The sequence below is a fragment of the Siniperca chuatsi genome, linkage group LG22 (genome assembly GCF_020085105.1).
Source record: "Siniperca chuatsi isolate FFG_IHB_CAS linkage group LG22, ASM2008510v1, whole genome shotgun sequence".
In the NCBI taxonomy this organism is placed as follows: domain Eukaryota; kingdom Metazoa; phylum Chordata; class Actinopteri; order Centrarchiformes; family Sinipercidae; genus Siniperca; species Siniperca chuatsi.
In genome coordinates this window covers 4,673,899-4,679,551 of record NC_058063.1, presented here as the reverse complement: position 1 = coordinate 4,679,551, position 5,653 = coordinate 4,673,899, and the positions used below count along the sequence as shown (strand labels likewise).

Below are 5,653 nucleotides of genomic sequence, written 5' to 3'. Positions count from 1 at the left end.
GGCCCTGGTCCCAATCACAACCCCACACTCTAGCGCTCTCCTGTGGACTCCCCCTGCATGAGATTCTGCTACAGATGGTAGCGTATATGCTTTTGCAGTGGTGGAAAGTACATTTGAGTGAAGTACATTGACTCAAGTACAATTTTGAGGTACTTGTACTTGAATATTTTTATGTTCTGCTACTTTATACTTCTATTCCACTACATCTCAGAGGCAAATATTGTACTTTTACTCCACTACATTTCTTTAATAACTTTAGTTTCTTTGCAGATTCATTATTAATAGAAATTATAGTGAACAAATAAATGATGATGGATTATGATTGAGAAAGATAAAACTTTATTGATCCTGAAGGGGGAAATTCACAAGCTGTATATAAAGTTATGAAAAAAAAGCTACACCTTTACAACATTAAAGCAATGACTTTAGGATCAATATCAGCCCCAATCCAAATACGGAAATGTAGCTTCAAAATCGGGTTCAAATTCAGTTAACTACAATCACATAGTAGTCAAAAACTTCTACATTGAACTTATCCCAGTTTACTCCTTGGGCATAAACATACTGGTACAATGCTTGGTCAGAGAATTACCTAATACTTACCAGCCCACCTCCAAAACTTTTTAACAAAATAAGTCGAAATTCTATATTGAACTCATCAGAATTTAAACTCTTTGGACAGCTGGCTGACCGCAACCATCTCTGCTTCATGCTACTGGAAGAAGACTCTCTCCCTCTCTCTCTGGAGCAGCTTCTGTTTGTACTCTTTGTTTGGCCTTGGAAATTAACAAGAGCCACGGAAGCCGGGCAACCAGAGGTGCACGGTCAGGTTTGTTTATGGTTTATACGGAAACTGTGTGTGTGTGTGAGCTGACTGTGTCAATAAAAGACGTTACCTTTGAAATGCACTGCTTTCTATGTGTTTGTACTGGGGAACCCACGGTGGCAACAAGCTTTGCTACAAATACCATTCAACCTTGAACCTTTTTTGGCTAATTTCATGGATAATCAAATGAAATCAGATAAATGCATAGCTGGTTTGCTCGACACCTAAATATAATCAAATAATTTGATTAAACGCCCATACGGCTACAACAAACTCAAAACGAGATCACTTTACCATTTCTTGTACCCTCTCATCCTGACTCTTACCATGCTTTCTCAACTGGACCGCAGCTCCTTAATATAGGAATAGTATTGCGTAATCTATTAATCAAGTTTAAGAATTATCACAAACATCAATTATGATGTGATATGTTGTATAATATTACACATCATAATGACAGTTGGACTCTGGGCTTTCCAAAATTATATGAAACTAACTAAACTAATAACTTAACTAAGCAGGCCCACCCCTTTCGAACATTTTACATCTTTATTGGCTAAATTCTTTGGAATGGCTCATCAAAACCATTGCATATATGTCAAAATGACCGTCTACTCAAGGACTTTCAGGAAATATATCTAAAAACTGTAATGGTTTTTTTTTTTTTTTTTGCATTTTTATGATTTAACAGCCAGGGGCGTTTCTTGGATTAGAGGACATTAGGGGCTAAGCCTGGACCTCCGTAGGGGGGTTTAGGGGCACCTTATTCTAAGATTAAGAAACATACTTTGCACATAAATAACTGTAATGTGTTCCTCAGAAACTAGGACTGCATGATACGCTATCTCTCTGTCTCTCTGTCAAATTTATATTTGTATTCATTTTCCAATTAGTTGATTGGAATATTATATATAAATATTGAACAATCAAATGGTTTAATTTCTCTGATTCACTGCTTCTTGCTAACCAGGGTCCCTCTCTTTATTCACTTTCTGGTCCCTTGACTACAGCTGCCCGTTGAGCCAGGGAGGGCGGCTTAACTTTAAATGAAAGGAAATATTGTTACACCTATGTTCCTTATTAAACAGAAAAATACAACCATACGCCTTCTGAATTCAAGTTTCTTTCACCGAACTAATTGCCTTGTTAACTCATCCTGAAACACATTTAATTCAAACTCAACAAAATACAAAATAACTTGCACACTACTCTTACTATGTTCATGTAACTTGGTACTTATACATTTACACACCTTTCTTTCCTAGCTCAGCATGAGAGGTATAAAATGTCCAAATATTTTGGGCTAAATATATTTTAAAAATAAATAAGTAAAAATCTTGCAGGCTGCAGCCCCAGATGCCCAGGCCAGGTGGCGCCCATGGTAACAGCTATGACAAGGAATGGGATTGTTTTGAGAACAATACTCCATGAACTTCAAAGTGTTGCTGCATTTCCTGGGGTCGTGCAATGTTTGGGACGCAGGACGGTGCTCCGCTAGGCTTACAGCACTTACTGGAACATCTGGACTCTTCTCTTCAGCCTTGCTTGGGTAGATCAGAGTAACCTTACGGTGCCACCAACCAATTTGTTAACCGAAGTAAGGGGTAAGTGACAGCCCATGCTGCACCACACATGATTAACGCCTGTCGACCCCGAAGACAACTTAAATCTTTTCAAAATCACTTTAAAACCCACTTCTGACAGGGTTCTAAAATCTCGACTTTAAAGACCTAAATTGATAAGTGATAAACTTTATTTGTATAGCACCTTTTCATATAAGAAATCCAGCTCAAAGTGCTTTGGACAAGAAACTACATGCACCAAGTGCTTCACACATTTAAAAAAAACAAAAAAACAAAAACAAAGTGAACATAAAAACAGGGATGTTGTAGTAAAATTGGTTATGGGACACAGCCCAAGGCTTGATCAACCAAGGGCCTGACCTTAGCCATTCACGCTCTATGCCTAACCCAACAATCTTCACCTTTTTTTGGCTCAATTTCAGCCCAGCCTTTTGCCCTGAACACCTATATCCACACCTTTCGGATTAATCCCCACTTGGATATCCTTGGACTCCATCCTGTGGACCAATTGTTCATCCTGGCCTCAGCCTTTCTCTCCAGCAAGGAGAGGGTATTAAGTTGTAGACACAGTGCCCATCTTAATCTGTGCTTCTCACTTTTTTTTTTTTTCTTCTCTGAACTGGTGCTTGGTGGCGCACACAACCTGGGGAGCCCGGAGTAATATGCGTCAGCTCGTGCCATTCCTTTGGCTCTCTAGCCCAAACTATGTAGGATGTTGGACTGCACGGGAGAGTCATTGAGAGAGAGTGCTACCCTTAACCCTTCACCTGGCTTGTGATTATGAGCTGCACTTTCCCTCAGTTGCCATGGCCAATATGCAGTGATTTGAGAATGGAAGCCCAATGGGGTTCCACGAGGGATATCTGTGAGTCCACAGAGGGTTTTACCACAACTCTAAGCCATAAAAACTGTCATCCACCTTGACTCATGTCTTTTGGTATAGTGTCAAATAGAGTGGTTCACTGCTGTCAGTATTTGGTTTTCCACAAGGCAGGCGAAGGGTGCACAATTCCCTGCAGCACTGCAATACTAGGTCGACACATGGAGTGAACGGAGCAAGCCCCTTTTTTAGCTCCCAGTGCTAAAAATCCATAAAAAATGTTGTCCCCTTTATAGAGGACATCACATATTAAACTAAAGAGATTTTTTTTCAAAGTTTTAGATTTAGTCATTTCAAACATCTTTCATAAAAAATGTCATAGTTAAGACATAAGTTTCCTCTTTTTAAAATAAACAATCAATCAATACGTGCAACTTGTAAAACCATATTTAAGTATTTAAAACAATTGATTTAAGAAGCATTGCCACCAAGTTATAAGGTATACATAACGTTTATCATCTTGTGTATATCAGTGTGTATTGAGTTTCCATTTTAAAAGGGAGTACATTGGTTAAAATGCTCTCCCCCAAGTCTATTGCTGTGCAGGAGCGTAGTGAGTCCCTTCCCAGGGTTACTCATTCTACTCCCCCAAACAGATCAGGTCTCTCAGGATCCTGTTGTGGTGCTCAGATGAGACCCTCAACTTGTTGTTCCTTCTCACCTGGAGGGTCAGGTTGCCGCTGCTTTGAACTAGACCTGGCCGTCGCTGCTGCCATCCAGCAACTTTCTGGAGGGCCACATGACGTCTTTGATGGCAGCTAGGGTGAGCCACTGTTTGGCAAAGTCACATGCCGATATTTGTTTTCTGTGACTCACCCCATACAGCACCAGTTGTGCTGTAAGGACCTCCCTTGCTGGCAAGCATGGGAATTGCAAGGAGCTCACCGTTGCCCTCTGTTCTATGGCAGCGCTGCACTCCCAGAAAAGATGCCTCACTGACTCAGGCGCACTGCAACCTGGTCGGGGTTGTGATGGGTAGTGTGGTGTATCTGCTTCCTAAAAACAAGTACAGGTCCGGCATTCCTTTGCCTCCTTTGGCTTCTTGATCACATCTCTCCTCAGTCATTCACACTTGGAGCCCCACAGGAAATAAAAGATGGCTCGCTCCAGTTATAAGAGCACTGTTCGAGATGGGATATAAACAGAACTGATGGATAAAATCATCGCTTTGATGATTTAAACCTTTCCTTCTATAGTCAGTCCTCTGTCTCCGGTACCGTAGCCTCTGCCTGACTTTCCCTACTATGCCTGGCCAATTTATCCCCCCCCCCCATCGAAGTTGATCCCAAGTATCTTTTGGTCGGTCTGGGTCACAGTCAGGGGGAGTCCTGTCGTCTCAGTCGCTGTCCACGGTCCATAAAAAATTAGCTTGGGTCTTCCTTCTGTTCAGCTTTGACAACAAAGGTCCGTGCATAAAATGTTTGTCGTCCATATATATAAAATAGAGTTTGTCGCGAGTCCCCTGCTCCCTGGAACTCCTACTCCATTGATTCGTTAATGGATGCCCAATAACAATGAATTTGCTGGTAATGCCCCAGTACAGCAATCCCACCCAGGTTATAAACTTTCTTGGGAACCCAATTTTTTTTTTTTTGTCCCTCGCATAACAGATGGTGTCTCGGATCAGTACGAGGCATCTTCCTCCCCGGGACAGCACAGGCTTGATCCGGGTGAATCAGCTCTTCTAAAAACAGGGACATACGTGATGCTTCTTCAGGTCGGTCTTTTCTTTATAAAGGTGAATCACTATCCCTACTCTAAAACTGTCAGGAAGTCTGTCAAGTTGTTGAAAATCCATAAAAACAGCAAGCACGTCGGGTGCTAAAATGTCGAATGAAATTCAATAGGAAGCCCATCTTCTCCTGGAGTCTTCCCTGCCTTAAAACTCTTGATACATTCGAGTATGGTAAAATCTTGGGTTAAAAGCACACTGTCTCCTACTGCTTGTTCAATGAATTTTAAAACTTCAGTCAGGGTGCTTCCACAGACCTCTTCCTGTTGTCACACCAGACGAGTGTGAAAGGGTGCAGGATAGCATTGCGTGATCGGAAAAGAAAACAGGTGTCAATCTAGCATTGGTTGGTGGGCAGTCATGTGATAAAAGGTAATCTATGCGGGAGGCTCTGGTCCCATCACCACTGAACCAGATGAAGCCCTCCTCTCTGGGATGCATGGTTTTAAAACAATCCAGAAGTTTAAAATCCTTGCAAATGCCCTGTAATAAGACCGAAGTTTTGTCGATTCTAAAATCTTCTCCTGTTCTTTTCGTATCTTTCTTGCTTAAAATGCAATTATAATCCCCCCCTACAACTAAAGGTGCCCTACCTAGCATGTGGAACTGCAAGTCTTCTAAGAGGTCATACC

The 5,653-nt window shown here is 41.5% G+C and overlaps 1 pseudogene; it reads right to left on the bottom strand.

The window, feature by feature from the left end:
- Positions 1-3,405: 3,405 nt before the first annotated feature.
- LOC122870809 lies at positions 3,406-3,569 on the bottom strand (annotated as a pseudogene).
- Between the last annotated feature and the right edge of the window lie 2,084 nt (positions 3,570-5,653).